Here is a 17,324-nt window from a genome sequence, read left to right as displayed (position 1 = left end):
GACTTACCATGAGTGTTGGGGGAGGACTGTGTATCCTTAGCTCAAGGAGAATACACTAAGGACTTTGAGTCCTGGGACTGTGTGTCCTTTGGTTTAAATACCAATCCTCTCCAAACCATACATACGACTGTTACAACAGTTGGAACTCGGTCATCAAATCATTGTCTTCGTCGAGCACATGGTTCTAATTCCTCAACCCTTTCATTTCTTCAGTTATGTGTTGACGACTTTGATATTTACTCTTTGAAGAATTTGAATGAAGACTTTCTCAAATTCCTCAACCCAAATTCTTCACTTAAGTTATTCTTCACATGTATGTCCTGAACACGCTCTTGTGCAATCTGAACGTTTAATTTCATTCTGACGACTATGCTATCGCTATTCTCACATCGTTTTGAGTACTTATTCCGCTACACGTAGTTCATGATTGAGAACTTTCCTCACAAGGAATTTCGTTAGTGATGAATTCATAAAAATCGCCTATGCACCCCCCTCTAGTCGATATAACACACTTTCACACGGTTTAATACTACATCGCTAAGAGGGGTTAAAAACCATTTATATAGCAGACACATGCACTAGTGATTGATCATGGGATCAATGTGCACGCATAGTCGAAGGCTTCCACTTTATGAGTCGGGGTCCCCACATCCAGGATCTTAAATCTATTCATGAAAGCCCCTAATGCCCTCTCACCCATAACTCTAACACTAGAGTGTCTCGAATTAATCAGTTCTTGTCTAGTCTTAGGATTGTTCCGAGAAGAGAACTCGTTGAGATGATACTTGGTTTTTCTAATGGATGGTAGAACACTAGGACGATATGCATATTCAACATTTATTAGGTAGAACTTACCATTGGAGATATTCATCCTATCAGGTCGAGCCATGTCCTCGGCAAGAACATTAGCACCATGGGTTGATCCTTTCTAGACAACTAACACATATGTGAACTTTAGATCAAAATCAACAACAACAAGCATATTCTTGCTTGTGGTAGTGCTTTATACCAATGTATGATGCAGTTGGTGACCTTGACTCTCTAGCAGTCAAATGAGTGACATCTATTGTGCCAATGCAATCATGGCATGCTATGAAAAAACTGTTATGGCTTGCTCACAATAATAACATCTATATCCCTACAGTAGGACTCTGGAACATGGCTCCACATGGGATCTCTTCAAAACAGAGGCTTGCAGCGGCAATAAAATTATTCTCGCTGAACGGCGGATGGTTTCGGTGTTTATAGGAATTTTATGATGGTGAAATCAAGTCAAGGTGGTAACGGGGTCCACATGGATCGGTGGCGCGGTCACTCCCTAGCCGTGTCATGTGTCTATATGGATGGGTCGTTGGCCCTCTCGACTTGTCCTGAAGTTTCCAATGTTTTTTGTTGCCGAAAAAATCGAGTAAAATTGACAACATATTTTAACCTTTGTAGATATTGTTTTTTTGGTGAAATAAAAAATAAGCATAAAATGAGAACTTTCATTGAGCACTAAATTAATAGGTTAGTCCAAAAAGTAAAATAATTTTTTATAAAAAGTATAGAAAAATTATGACATAATAGCATTAAACAACAAAACATTATAAATAATTTGAGATGTATTAGTGTGCCATGTCATGTCTGGCCTGTTTAGACCAGGTCGTGCCATGCCGACCCATGTGGCCACGTATTCTCGTGTGTCGTTCTTCATGCCTTCCGCACATTCACCTGCCACGAATGACCATTTAATGCTCTAACAACCTTTAGTTTTTAACTAACACTTAGAGCTACATCATGTGCTAAAGTTATATTGGGTCCAAATGCCCTAAAATCAGTTTTTGGGCACTTGTCTTAGAGCCTCTCTAAGAGGCTTTGTATATTTACACTCACTTGCTATTTTATAAATCTTAGCTAAAAAACCTTCTCCAACAACCTTTGTATAAGTGGTCCTTCATCATTTTTTTACAAAGCTTGTTATATTTGTATCCAGACTTTGCATATTTGCCAAGCCAAATGCCACTTTGTAATTTTTAACAAGCCTCCTAAAGCATCACTTTGTCTCAATGACAGGTGGGTCTGTGTACTAGTGTGTGTTGCGCATGCTTTGTGTGAATGCGCGGGCGTGTGTACGTGTACATGTTTTTTGTGTACGTGTACCCGTGTGTGCGGCATGTGTACGTGTGTGCGCGCGCGTGTGTGTATGTGTGTGTGCTGCATGTGTACGTGTGTGTGCTGCATGTGTGTAAGTGTACGTGTGTGTGCATGTGTAAATGAACACGAGTTATGCTAGTATACATATACATGTGCGTATGCTAGTGTGCAATGTGTCTATAACAAACTGTCCTCACATATCATTGCGTGTTTTGTGCAAATATAATAATCCAATATACAAAGGCTACCAAAGCAAAAAGAACATGTTGGCTTTGTAAACCTTTTCTCTCCTCTCGCTATAACAAGTTTTTAGCAATCTAATATACAAATGCTATTGGGATGCTCCTAGTTTGCATCATCCGTTGAAGATGCTCTAACAATCTCTTTCAAATAAGACAAAATAGTGCAGTGACTCTTTCAATGAAAGCTAGTAATCACCTTGATTTCTCTTTTCAGTGTAAAACTAATTTTCTCTCTCGTTTACACAAGTGGTTTATTTTTATATGAAATTAATTTTTTAATTAGTTTGAATTGCTTACCATATACTCCCTCCGTCCCAAAATAAGTGTCTTAAGCTTAGTACAACTTTATACTAGCTCTTGTACAAAGTTGAGACAGTTATTTTGGAACGGAGGGAGCATGTCACATGACTCACGTAGTGTGTGAAAATGACCTTTTGGCCATTCATCGGTGAAAATGTTGTACTCCTACAAGCAACGGCGAGTCTACTATGGGCTTACACGGGTTCAAGGCTGCCCTCCAAAATACAATATTGTTTTACTACTACTACTTTTATCCCTGCTCTATAGTCCATCTAATAGCGAGTAGCAAACACATAACGCCACACACGCACAACGAACAAGCACCACACATGAATGCACAACCACCATTTACTGCAACTACTAGTTCATGTATTGTTAACTACTCTTTTCGTTCCAAAATATAAGACCTTTAGAGATTTCACTAGGAGACTGCATACGGAGCAAAATGAGTGAATGTACACTCTAAAATATGTCTATATACATCCGTATGTAGTTTATAATACAATCTCTAAAATGTCTTATATTTAGGAACAGAGGGAGTATTAGTGTCTAATGAAACCTTTTTTGCAAAAAGGAAAAGAACAAAAATGAGTATGCATATTTTTTCTGCATGTACTCCTCGCATTGAACCTGAATCCATCCCATCTAATGTGAAATCAAAAACCTCTCCCTTAACTAATCCCTCCTCTAATTTATATGAACAAGAAGATGGGAAGATAATGACTATTTTGCAAGATAAATTAAAATTTTGGTTTAAAATTTCACATATTTTTTAAGAATCCTAGTAAAAATCTAGTCCGTACTACATGTTTTAGTAGTTATTTGGAAGATTGGGAGCTTATTTTGACAAAAAGATTAGAACATCATGAATATTTTTTGACCTAAATGATAACACTCAGATGTGTGGCATTTTACCAACTTCGTCCAAACACAATCATCATCTTTCGTTTTGGTTTGCATGAATCTTGCAACAGTTACCATCTAGATACGGTGCCACTAAGCACCCAACATCGTGTGGATGAACCCCTCCTCGCCCACACGGACACCGTCCAATCCATTAGCACACGGTAGCTCGTGTCGTCGTGTGGGTGAACCACTTCTCGTTGACATGGACACCATTCAATACATTAGCGTACGGCTGCTCATGTCACCATGTGGGTGAACTGCTCTTCGTCCACACGGTTCTCGCACGATGATAAATGAGAACTACAGTTGTGCATATGTGGCAACTAGTTAATCACACACACTACATGAAACAGCTTATTTGTCGTCTGCCATAGCAGACGACAAAGGGCCAGGTCACGGACGGCAAACACCTTTGTCGTTTGTTGGCTGACGGCCCAACTTTCAGCACTTAAGGTCGCGGTAATGAGCTTCTTTACCGTCTACAAAACCACAACGGACGACAAAGACCTTTGTCGTCGGTCTTCCTAGACCAGCAGATGACAACGGTACTAGACAGCAAAGCACAATTGTCAGCCCCGTTAGGTGGCTAATGGTAGCCTTTGTCGTCCGCCAGCAGACGACAAAGAAGTTATGCCTTTGTCGTCTGCGAGCTGACGTAACCCCTGCCTTCGCCAGCCCCTGCCCTTTGTCATCTGCCTACACTACCCTTTGTCGTCTGCCTGCCCTAGCCCTTTGTCATCTACCTGCAGCTCGCTATTGGCAAAGTGACCAAATGGGTCAGCCCTGGTGCTCCCAGGTTGCACACGTAGCTGCTATCTGGCACCTTTGCCATGAGTTGGCAGACGGCAAAGCCCTTTGTCGTTCGTCGGGTGACGTTAAAATGCATGTATTGCCACTTTTTTGGTCTCTTTTTAGTTATTTCCCTAATTTTCAGAATACGTATATGATATATATAATTTCAAAAGGAAGCATAGGTCGTGTATCCAACATCATCGTGAAATATTAAACAAGACAACAAATAGGCTATTAAAAGAACCAATACATACATATATAGTTTCACATTATTCATCGATATATACACATAGTTTCACATTGTTCATCAATACAAATCGAAACAAAAAGTAAACACTAGCAGTCCATCAATGCCAGCTTCCATGAAGTGAATCAAATCTGCAAAATGAGAATAACAAAGTTAGAATAATAATAAGAAGAAAACTAGAAGAAGAAGAAGAAGAAGAATACTATAAGAAGAAGAAGAAGTAGTAGTAGTAGTAGTAGTAGAAGAAGAAGAAAAAGAAGAAGAAAGAGAAGGAAAATAATAAGAAGAAAGAAGAAGCTCATTCTTCTTCTTTTATTCTTTATTTTTCTTCTCTTTCCTCTTATATTCTTTCTTTTCTTTTTATGCCATTTTTGAGATTATTATATCATTTTGGAGGAAAATAAGCTAAGTATATGACGTTTATGAGCTAACCAAAGTTGTTATGTCATTTTTGACCTAACTAAGCTAATTATGTCATTTTAGAGGAAAACAAGCTAAGTATACGACATTTATGAGCTAACCAATGTTAATATACCATTTTTGATATAACTAAGCTAATTATGTCATAAATGAACTAAATAAGCTAATTATGTCATTTTAGAGAATAATTAGCTAAGTATGTCTTTTGGGGGGAAATAAGCTAAGTATGTCACATGATAGTGCTAACTAGTATGTACGAAGCTAAGTATGCATTTGTTAAGCAGAACACTTGAGAAAACTTGTCGTCGTCATCATCACAAATGTGAAGCACCGGGGTTGCTCAAGCCGATTTCACCTGGAGAAGGGGTGTGCGATGCAACTCGGGAGTTATTGTGCACCAAAGATCATTTGCAATATCTCGTTAGCATGATGACACTCAAATGTTAATCTAGTAACTAGTGACCATTCAAATGAAACTCATCGTTCTCGCCGTAGTAATGACTCACATCGACGGAGGGGCCTGACCGGTCCTCTCGCACATAGATTGCACATTTGGTCTTGACAAGTCAGCCATGTTAATTAGTAATGAAACAGACATTACATGCATGATTTTGCTAATATGAAGAAGAAACTTACCACGAGGAGCTCGTACATGGCCAGGTGAGCCGCCTCATTCCGTGCCCTCTCCTCCTCCAACAACCAAGCCATATTCTCCTCCACGGCTTGTTCATTCTCCGCCGCCACACGATCCCTCTCCTGCAGAAGCGCGTGGGATGTCGCTCTCTCTCTCTCTCTCTCTCTCTCTCTCTCTGAAGAGCAGCATGCAACACCACTCCTCGTTAGCATTGTAATCATCTATGTCCACACACGTAATGCAATGGAGGAAAGTTATCTAGGTCCGCATTGTTGGAAATATGCCCTAGAGGCAATAATAAATTAGTTATTATTATATTTCTTAGTTCATGATAATCGTTTATTATCCATGCTATAATTGTATTGATTGGAAACACAATACTTGTGTGGATACATAGACAAAACACTGTCCCTAGTAAGCCTCTAGTTGACTAGCTCGTTGATCAAAGATGGTCAAGGTTTCCTGGCCATAGGCAAGTGTTGTCACTTGATAATGGGATCACATCATTAGGAGAATCATGTGATGGACTAGACCCAAACTAATAGACGTAGCATGTTGATCGTGTCATTTTGTTGCTACTGTTTTCTGCGTGTCAAGTATTTATTCCTATGACCATGAGATCATATAACTCACTGACACCGGAGGAATGCTTTGTGTGTATCAAACGTCGCAACATAACTGGGTGACTATAAAGATGCTCTACAGGTATCTCCGAAGGTGTTAGTTGAGTTAGTATGGATCAAGACTGGGATTTGTCACTCCGTGTGAACGGAGAGGTATCTCAGGGCCCACTCGGTAATACAACATCACACACAAGCCTTGCAAGCAATGTAACTTAGTGTAAGTTGCGGGATCTTGTATTACGGAACGAGTAAAGAGACTTGCCGGTAAACGAGATTGAAATAGGTATGCGGATACTGATGATCGAATCTCGGGCAAGTAACATACCGAAGGACAAAGGGAATGACATACGGGATTATATGAATCCTTGGCACTGAGGTTCAAACGATAAGATCTTCGTAGAATATGTAGGATCCAATATGGGCATCCAGGTCCTGCTATTGGATATTGACCGAGGAGTCTCTCGGGTCATGTCTACATAGTTCTCGAACCCGCTGGATCTGCACACTTAAGGTTCGACGTTGTTTTATGCGTATTAGAGTTATATGGTTGGTTACCGAATGTTGTTCGGAGTCCCGAATGAGATCACGGACGTCACGAGGGTTTCCGGAATGGTCCGGAAACGAAGATTGATATACAGGATGACCTCATTTGATTACCGGAAGCTTTTCGGAGTTACCGGGAATGTACCGGGAATGACGAATGGGTTCCGGGAATTCACCGGGGGGGGGGGGGCAACCCACCCCGGGGAAGCCCATAGGCCTTGAGGGTGGAACACCAGCCCTTAGTGGGCTGGTGGGACAGCCCACATGTGCCCTATGCGCCAAGGAGAAGAAAATCAAGAGAGAAAGAAAAAAAAAGGAGGAGGTGGGAAGGAAGGGGGACTCCCTCCCACCAAACCTAGTCCAACTCGGTTTGGGGGGGGGAGAGTCCTCCCCCTTGGACTCGGCCGACCCCCTTGGGTCTCCTTGAGCCCCAAGGCAAGGACCCCTCCCTCCCACCTATATATACGGAGGTTTTAGGGCTGATTTGAGACGACTTTTCCACGGCAGCCCGACCACATACCTCCACGGTTTTTCCTCTAGATCGCGTTTCTACGGAGCTCGGGCGGAGCCCTGCTGAGACAAGGTCATCACCAACCTCTGGAGCGCCGTCACGCTGCCGGAGAACTCTTCTACCTCTCCGTCTCTCTTGCTGGATCAAGAAGGCCGAGATCATCGTCGAGCTGTACGTGTGCTGAACGCGGAGGTGCCGTCCGTTCGGTACTAGATCGTGGGACTGATCGCGGGATTGTTCGCGGGGCGGATCGAGGGACGTGAGGACGTTCCACTACATCAACCGCGTTCACTAACGCTTCTGCTGTACGATCTACAAGGGTACGTAGATCACTCATCCCCTCTCGTAGATGGACATCACCATGATAGGTCTTCGTGCGCGTAGGAAATTTTTTGTTTCGCATGCGACGTTCCCCAACAGTGGCATCATGAGCTAGGTTCATGCGTAGATGTCTTCTCGAGTAGAACACAAAAGTTTTTGTGGGCGGTGATGTGCGTTTTGCTGCCCTCCTTAGTCTTTTCTTGATTCCGCGGTATTGTTGGATTGAAGCGGCTTGGACCGACATTACTCGTACGCTTACGAGAGACTGGTTTCATCGTTACGAGTAACCCCCTTTGCTCAAAGATGACTGGCAAGTGTCGGTTTCTCCAACTTTAGTTGAATCGGATTTGACCGAGGAGGTCCTTGGATGAGGTTAAATAGCAACTCATATATCTCCGTTGTGGTGTTTTCGTAAGTAAGATGCGATCCTACTAGATACCCTTGGTCACCACGTAAAACATGCAACAACAAAATTAGAGGACGTCTAACTTGTTTTTGCAGGGTATGCTTGTGATGTGATATGGCCAACGATGTGATGTGATATATTGGATGTATGAGATGATCATGTTGTAATAGAAATATCGACTTGCACGTCAATGGTACGGCAACCGGCAGGAGCCATAGGGTTGTCTTTATACTAACGTTTGTGCTTGCAGATGCGTTTACTATTTTACTAGGATGTAGCTTTGGTAGTAATAGCATGAGTAGCACGACAACCCCGATGGCAACACGTTGATGGATGATCATGGTGTCGCGCCGGTGACAAGAAGATCGTGCCGGTGCTTTGGTGATGGAGATCAAGAAGCACGTGATGATGGCCATATCATGTCACTTATGAATTGCATGTGATGTTAATCCTTTTATGCACCTTATTTTGCTTAGAACGACGGTAGCATTATGAGGTGATCTCTCACTAAAATTTCAAGACGAAATTGTGTTCTCCCCGACTGTGCACCGTTGCTACAGTTCGTCGTTTCGAGACACCACGTGATGATCGGGTGTGATAGACTCAACGTTCACATACAACGGGTGCAAAACAGTTGCGCACGCGGAACACTCGGGTTAAGCTTGACGAGCCTAGCATGTGCAGACATGGCCTCGGAACACATGAGACTGAAAGGTCGAGCATGAATCGTATAGTTGATATGATTAGCATAGAGATGCTTAACACTGAAACTATTCTCGACTCACGTGATGATCGGACTTGAGATAGTGGATTTGGATCATGTACCACTCAAATGACTAGAGAGATGTACTTTTTGAGTGGGAGTTCTTAAGTAATATGATTAATTGAACTAATTGTCATGAACATAGTCTAATGGTCTTTGCGAATTACGATGTAGCTTGCGCTATAGCTCTACTGTTTTTATATGTTCCTAGAGAAATTTTAGTTGAAAATTGATAGTAGCAAACTTTGCAGACTGAGTCTGTAAAACCGAGGATTGTCCTCGTTGCTACGCAGAAGGCTTATGTCCTTAATGCACCACTCGGTGTGCTGCACCTCGACCGTCGTCTGTGGATGCTATGAACATCCGACATACATGTTTCTGATGACTACACGATAGTTCAGTGCAAAATACTTAATGGCTTAGAAGCAAGGCACCGAAAACGTTGTAAAACGTCACGGAACATAAGTGATGTTCTAAAGAGATGAAATTGTGATTTCATGCTTGTGCCCTTGTTAAGAGGTACGAGACCTCCAACAAGATTCTTTGTCCACAAAGTAAAGGAGAAAAGCTCAATCGTTGAGCATGTGCTCAGATTGTCTGAGTACGACAATCACTTGAATCAAGTGGGAGTTAATCTTCCAGATGAGATAGTGATGGTTCTCCAAAAGTCACTGCCACCAAGCTTTGAGAGCTTCGTGATGAACTATAACATATCAAGGATAGATACAATGATCCTTGAGCGATTCGCGATGTTTGACACTGCGAAAGTAGAAATCAAGAAGGAGCATCAATAGTTGATGGTTTGTAAAACCACTAAGTTTCAAGAAAGGCAAGGGCTAGAAGGGATACTTCGTGAAACGGCAAAACAGTTGCTGCACTAATGAAGAGACCCAAGATTAAACCCAAACCGGAGACTAAGTGCTTCTGTAATGAGGGGAACAGTCACTGAGGCGGAGCAACTCTAAATACTTGGTAGATAAGAAGGCTGGCAAAAGTCGAAAAAAGTGTATTTGATATACATGATGTTGATGTGTACTTTACTAGTACTCCTAGTAGCATGAGGGTATTGGATACCGGTTCGGTTGCTAAGTGATTAGTAACACGAAATGAAAGCTACGGCATAAACGGAGACTAGCTAAAGGCGAGGTGACGATACGTGTTGGAAGTGTTTCCAAGGTTGATATGATCAAACGCCGCACGCTCCCTCTACCATCGGGATTGGTGTTAAACCTAAATAATTGTTATTTGGTGCTTGCGTTAAGCATGAACATGATTGGATCGTGTTTATTGCAATACGATTATTCATTTAAAGAGAATAATGGTTACTGTATTTTCTTGAATATTCACCTTCAATGGTTTATTGAATCTCGATCGTAGTGTTACACATGTTTATGATATTGGTGCCAAAAGATACGAGTTAATGATGATAGTACCACTTACTTGTGGCACTGCCGCTTGAGTCATGTTAGTATAAATTGCATGAAGAGGCTCCATGCTGATGGATCTTTGTACTCACCTGATTTCGAATCACTAGTGACATGCAAATCATACCACATGAGCAAGGCCTTGTTTTCCATTGAGATGAAATAAGATAGTAACTTGTTGGAAGTGATACATTTTGATGTATGCAGTCCAATGGGTGCTGAGGCACGCAGTGAATATCATTATGTTCTTACTTCACTGACGATTTGAGTAGATACAAGAGTATTTACTTAATGAATCACAAATCTGAAATGTTGAAAAGTTCAATTCCTTTTCAGAGTGAAGTTTGTCGTAACAAGAGGATAAACTGTCTACGATATGATCATGGAAATGAATATCTGAGTTACGAGTTTTGGTATGCAGTTAAGACAATGTGGAAATTGTTTCGCAGTTCATGCCACCTGGAACATCATAGTGTGATGATGTGTCTGAACGTCATAGCCACACACTATTTGGTATGGTGCATACTATGATGTCTCTTATCGAATTACCACTATCGTTTATGGGTTATGCATTAGAGACAACCGCACTCACTTTAAATAGGGCACCGCGTATTTCCGTTGAGATGACACAGTAAAGACTGAGGTTTAGAGAAATCTAAACTGTCGTTTCTTGAAAGTTTGGGGCTTCGACACTTATGTGAAAAAGTTTCAGTCTGATAAGCTCGAACCCAAAGCGGATAAATGCATCTTCATAGGATATCCAAAACAGTTGGGTACATCTCCTATCTTAGATCCGAAAGCAAAGTGTTTGTTTCTAGAAACGGATCCTTTCTCGAGGAAAGGTTTCTCTCGAAAGAATTGAGTGGGAGGGTAGTAGAACTTGATGAGGTTATTGAACCATCACTTCAACCAGTGTGTAGCAGGGCGCAGGAAGTTGTTCCTGTGGCGCCTACACCAATTGAAGTGGAAGCTAATGATGGTGATCATCAAGCATCGGATCAAGTTACTACAAGCCTCGTAGGTCGACAAGGTCGCGTACTACTGCAGAGTGGTACGGTAACCCTGTCTTGGAGGTCATGTTGTTGAGCAACAGTGAACCTACGAGTTATGGAGAAAGCAATGGTGGGCCCGGATTCCGACAAATGGCTGGAAGCCATGAAATCCGAGAGAGGATCCATGTGTGAAAACAAAGTGTAGACTTTGGTAGAACTACTTGATGGTCATAGGACTATTGAGTAAAATGGATCATTAAAAGAAGACAGACGATGATGGTGATAAGTCACTATTAAGAAAAGCTCGACTTGTCGCAAAGATGTTTTCGACAAGATCAAACAGTTGACTATGATGAGACTTTCTCACTCATAGCGATGCTAAAGGTCTGTTAGAATTATGTTAGTTGTTGATGCATTATTTATGAAATATTGCATGTAGGATGTCAAAACATTGTTTCCTCGACGGTTTCCTTGAGCAAACATTGTATGTGATATAACCAGAAGGTTTTGTCGATTCTAAAGATACTAGCAAGTATGCAAGCTCCAGTGATCCTTCAATGGACTGGTGCAAGCATCTCGGAGTTGGAATATACACTTTGATGAGATGATCAAAGATTTTGGGTTTGTACAAGGTTTATGAGAAACTTGTATTTCCAAAGAAGTGAGTGGGAGCACTATAGAATTTCTGATAGGTATATGTGGTTGACATATTGTGGATCAGAAGTAATGTAGAATTTCTGTAAAGCATACAAGGTTGTTTGAAAGAAGTTTTCAAAGGAGTACCTGGATTACGCTACTTGAACGTTGAGCATCAAAGATCTATGGAGATAGATCAAAAGCGCTTAATAGAAGTTTCAACAAGATGCATGCCTTGACAAGTTTTTGAAAGAGTTCAAAATAGATCAGCAAAGAACGAGTTCTTGATTGCGTTGTGAGGTGTGAATTTGAGTAAGACTCAAAACCCGACCACGGCAGAATAAAGAGAATAGATGAAGGTCGTCTTCTATGCCTTAGCCGTAGAATCAAAAGTATGCCATGCTGTGTACCGCACCTGATGTGTGCCTTGACTCAAAATCTGTTGAGAGGTACAGAGAGTGATCCATGATTGAATCACTAGCAGCGGTCAAAATTTATCCTTAGTAACTAATGGACTAAGGAATCTTTCTCGATTATGGAGGTGGTTAAAGAGTTCGTCGTAAAGGGTTACGTCGATGCAAGCTTTGACACTAATCCGAATAACTATGAGTAGTGAAACGGATTCGTATAGTAGAGTAGATATTTGGAGCATTTCCGAATAGCACGTAGTAGCAGCATCTATAAGATGACATAAAGATTTGTAAAGAACGCACGGATCTGAAAGTTTCAGAACCGTTGACTGAAACCTCTCTCACGAGCAAGACGTGATCAGACCCCATAACTATATGGGTGTTGGATTCGTTGGAATCACATGGTGATGTGAACAAGATTATTGACTCTAGTGCAAGTGGGAGACTGTTGGAAATATGCCCTAGAGGCAATAATAAATTAGTTATTATTATATTTCTTAGTTCATGATAATCGTTTATTATCCATGCTATAATTGTATTGATTGGAAACACAATACTTGTGTGGATACATAGACAAAACACTGTCCCTAGTAAGCCTCTAGTTGACTAGCTCGTTGATCAAAGATGGTCAAGGTTTCCTGGCCATAGGTAAGTGTTGTCACTTGATAATGGGATCACATCATTAGGAGAATCATGTGATGGACTAGACCCAAACTAATAGACGTAGCATGTTGATCGTGTCATTTTGTTGCTACTGTTTTCTGCGTGTCAAGTATTTATTCCTATGACCATGAGATCATATAACTCACTGACACCGGAGGAATGCTTTGTGTGTATCAAACGTCGCAACGTAACTGGGTGACTATAAAGATGCTCTACAGGTATCTCCGAAGGTGTTAGTTGAGTTAGTATGGATCAAGACTGGGATTTGTCACTCCGTGTGAACGGAGAGGTATCTCGGGGCCCACTCGGTAATACAACATCACACACAAGCCTTGCAAGCAATGTAACTTAGTGTAAGTTGCGGGATCTTGTATTACGGAACGAGTAAAGAGACTTGCCGGTAAACGAGATTGAAATAGGTATGCGGATACTGATGATCGAATCTCGGGCAAGTAACATACCGAAGGACAAAGGGAATGACATACGGGATTATATGAATCCTTGGCACTGAGGTTCAAACGATAAGATCTTCGTAGAATATGTAGGATCCAATATGGGCATCCAGGTCCCGCTATGGGATATTGACCGAGGAGTCTCTCGGGTCATGTCTACATAGTTCTCGAACCCGCAGGGTCTGCACACTTAAGGTTCGACGTTGTTTTATGCGTATTAGAGTTATATGGTCGGTTACCGAATGTTGTTCGGAGTCCCGGATGAGATCACGGACGTCACGAGGGTTTCCGGAACGGTCTGGAAACAAAGATTGATATATAGGATGACCTCATTTGATTACCGGAAGGTTTTCGGAGTTACCGGGAATGTACCGGGAATGACGAATGGGTTCCGGGAATTCACCGGGGGGGGGGGCAACGCACCCCGGGGAAGCCCATAGGCCTTGAGGGTGGCACACCAGCCCTTAGTGGGCTGGTGGGACAGCCCACATGTGCCCTATGCGCCAAGGAGAAGAAAATCAAGAGAGAAAAAAAAAGGAGGAGGTGGGAAGGAAGGGGGACTCCCTCCCACCAAACCTAGTCCAACTCGGTTTGGGGGGGGAGAGTCCTCCCCCTTGGACTCGGCCGACCCCCTTGGGTCTCCTTGAGCCCCAAGGCAAGGCCCCCTCCCTCCCACCTATATATACGGAGGTTTTAGGGCTGATTTGAGACGACTTTTCCACGGCAGCCCGACCACATACCTCCACGGTTTTTCCTCTAGATCGCGTTTCTGCGGAGCTCGGGCGGAGCCCTGCTGAGACAAGGTCATCACCAACCTCTGGAGCGCCGTCACGCTGCCGGAGAACTATTCTACCTCTCCGTCTCTCTTGCTGGATCAAGAAGGCCGAGATCATCGTCGAGCTGTACGTGTGCTGAACGCGGAGGTGCCGTCCGTTCGGTACTAGATCGTGGGACTGATCGCGGGATTGTTCGCGGGGCGGATCGAGGGACGTGAGAACGTTCCACTACATCAACCGCGTTCACTAATGCTTCTGCTGTACGATCTACTAGGGTACGTAGATCACTCATCCCCTCTCGTAGATGGACATCACCATGATAGGTCTTCGTGCGCGTAGGAATTTTTTTGTTTCCCATGCGACGTTCCCCAACATGCATAACTAACATTAATGGCAAGATTGGCTGGCCATGGACGAGTCCTTATCTAAGGACAGGAGCTCGTTTGGCGAGCATTGATCTCTGAGAGAGTGAGAGGACAACGTATCAACCCATCTCCAATGGCTATCGAGCCATGGGGCCTCTCGCTACCAGCTATCATCACCAGCTCTGGGTCCAAAGGTTGCTGGCTCGGGTTAAAGTCCTCCCCTTTCCTCGCCTTCTCCTCCTTGTTGTACCTCACGAGCTTGTGGTGGGAGGAGATGTTGGTGAACTTCTCTCAATGATCGAGGTCAGATTCAGAGAATGCCTTGGCCTTCTTGTACAAGGCAGTATGGGCCATGGCATAGATGTCGTACACCTCTGGCACCTCCGTGTTATTGTGTTGCGCCTAAAATAGAGGAACAAAGTATTAGTAAAGGGCTCAAGCTAGCATGAAGAATGAATTGCATGAATCATGAAGCAAACCACATACCCAGATCCGCCCGAACTAAAATAAGTTGGCGTTGCCTTGATGGTGTGGCACACCAACCATTTGGGAATGCCCGTCCTTCGCATTGTCGTGGACGTCTCGTCATTGGTCTATGCACCACTCATCCACCAACGTCTCCCAACAATTCATCTTATCCGCACACCATCTCGGGGCACCTAAGTTACTGTATAGAAATTTCAGCGCTACACCTATGAATCAAATCAAGGAAACTAAGTACAAGGCCTTACGAATAGGTAATTACCTTCATGTACTGCTCCTTCTTCAGAAACTTCTTGTTGCACGATGACTTGTCCTTCTTAATACCACGTGTGGCATATTAGTCTCGAATAGCCTACGACCGAACCTCGTGGCGTAAGTTTTGTAATAGGCGCTTGCACTTGGTATCCATAACCTTGGTCACCTCCTCCTCGTATCCCTCCTCACACCTGTAGAATGTATGCAACCAAACGAGACAACACTGATTAGTACAATAACTAGCTATTGTGAAATTACCCAAAAGATTTTGATCACCATCTCATCCCTCGGGTGGCACAAGACACCATTGATCATCTTCTCTAGCAGGGCATGGGCAGCCTTGTAGTGCTTGCAGCTCAATCCTAGTTGAAGAAGCTGACCCTCACTGGGCAACGTGACAAACCCCGGAAAATTTAGCCGGCAAAGCACACCAAGGACGGTGTTCAGCCTGCGGACTCCACGGGGGTGACGCCAACCCGTGTAGTATGACAAGGCCAATGCATTAGATGTTTGAAGAAACATGAAGGCAAAACATACAAAAAGAGCAACTGCACTTACTTCTCCCCATCAAGCCTAATAACCGGCCTCTGCTCGCGGTTCACCGACACGGGCGAGAGCCATGTACCACCATGTTTGTACATGGGGACCCCCTCAACCACCTCGCCCTCACTATCAGTAGACTCATCCCTGCCACCATCAGCATGGACACCCGACCCCTCAGGCGGATCTGGCCAGGTACCCCATCCGGACGTCTCCTCGGACTAGCCCCTGGATCCGGAGTCTTGTAGGCCAAAGCCTTTGGGACCGGAGTCTCATGGGCCGAAGCCTCTGGGATCAGAGTCTTGTGGGCCGAAGGCCGTCGACCCGAGGCTTGTGGTTCGGAGTCCCCGTAGCCTCCACCTCAGACGGGTCCACCCTAACAGTCATGTGCTCGGGTGAATGAGCTGGGGGTGGCGGCGAGGAAGGCGTAGCAGTCCGCCTACCTCTCCCGCGGCCACATCACGTGCCTCTATGCTTCTTCCCTCCCCGACCTCCTCTCCTGGTAGGTAACGACGCCGACCAAGAAGTGCCCGCGGGTGTCCCCATAGTGTCTATCAACGCTCTCCCGAGAGATAGGGCTGGAATGGAAGTAGGCCTCCCGCGGGCCACCGACGAAGAAGTACTCGCGGAGCACTCTGGACCCGCGCCCACCATCTTTCAACACCTGCCATGACAAAGAGTAAAATAAATTAGTACAACATAAAAAATTGAATACCTGTCATGAATAATAATATGTACATAATTTAAGTTGGGGTGCATACAAACTAATAATGGTATGGATCGTCTATATATGCTCCGAGATCAATAAATGCATCATCATCATCACTATCATGTGTGTCGTCATGAATGATGTGCTCATCGGGTTCAGCGGCATCAACATGTCGAAGGCCTTTCTGTAATCGGTCAAGCGTTGATAGGTCATCCGTAGTAGTATGAGTAGTAATGTCTTCTAGTTCCATCTCTTCTTGTTCCGGCTCAGGGGTGAAGTTGAATTCACTGTCGCTGTCTACTTTCATGTTTTGGGGTGAAGTAGAGCGGTTCTTGAGGGAGGTGCGTTTTGGCTATAGGGTCCAAACGCTCTCTATATTCTGGACGTCCATCTGCTTCTTTGGATGTGTGCCGGGAACAATTGATGGCCAGATGCTGCTTTCAAAACAGTAGACAACGTATAATACGTATGATGGATACATAACATAACACCTGGCGTGCAGGTGACGGCTACGCAACACGGGGGAGACGATGCGTTAAGTACCCGGTGGAGTGGTGGATGTATCGATGGGACAATCAGCAAGGCTCCGTTTGTGTGCCATGTGGGCCCATGGTACATAATTTTGCCTGGCCTAGGAGCAATGAAGTGAATGCAGCCAATCCACCCGTAAAGGCTCGTTAGTGATGTGAAAATAGAAGCACTCTTCAGTGACAGAGCGGCCAACGTAGTGGCAGAACCAACGCTTCGAGATGATGCCGACAGACTCCAGCCTCGC

The sequence above is a fragment of the Hordeum vulgare genome, chromosome 2H, assembly GCF_904849725.1.
Source record: "Hordeum vulgare subsp. vulgare chromosome 2H, MorexV3_pseudomolecules_assembly, whole genome shotgun sequence".
NCBI classification, from domain to species: Eukaryota; Viridiplantae; Streptophyta; class Magnoliopsida; order Poales; family Poaceae; genus Hordeum; species Hordeum vulgare.
Note: the sequence above shows the minus strand (reverse complement) of the source record.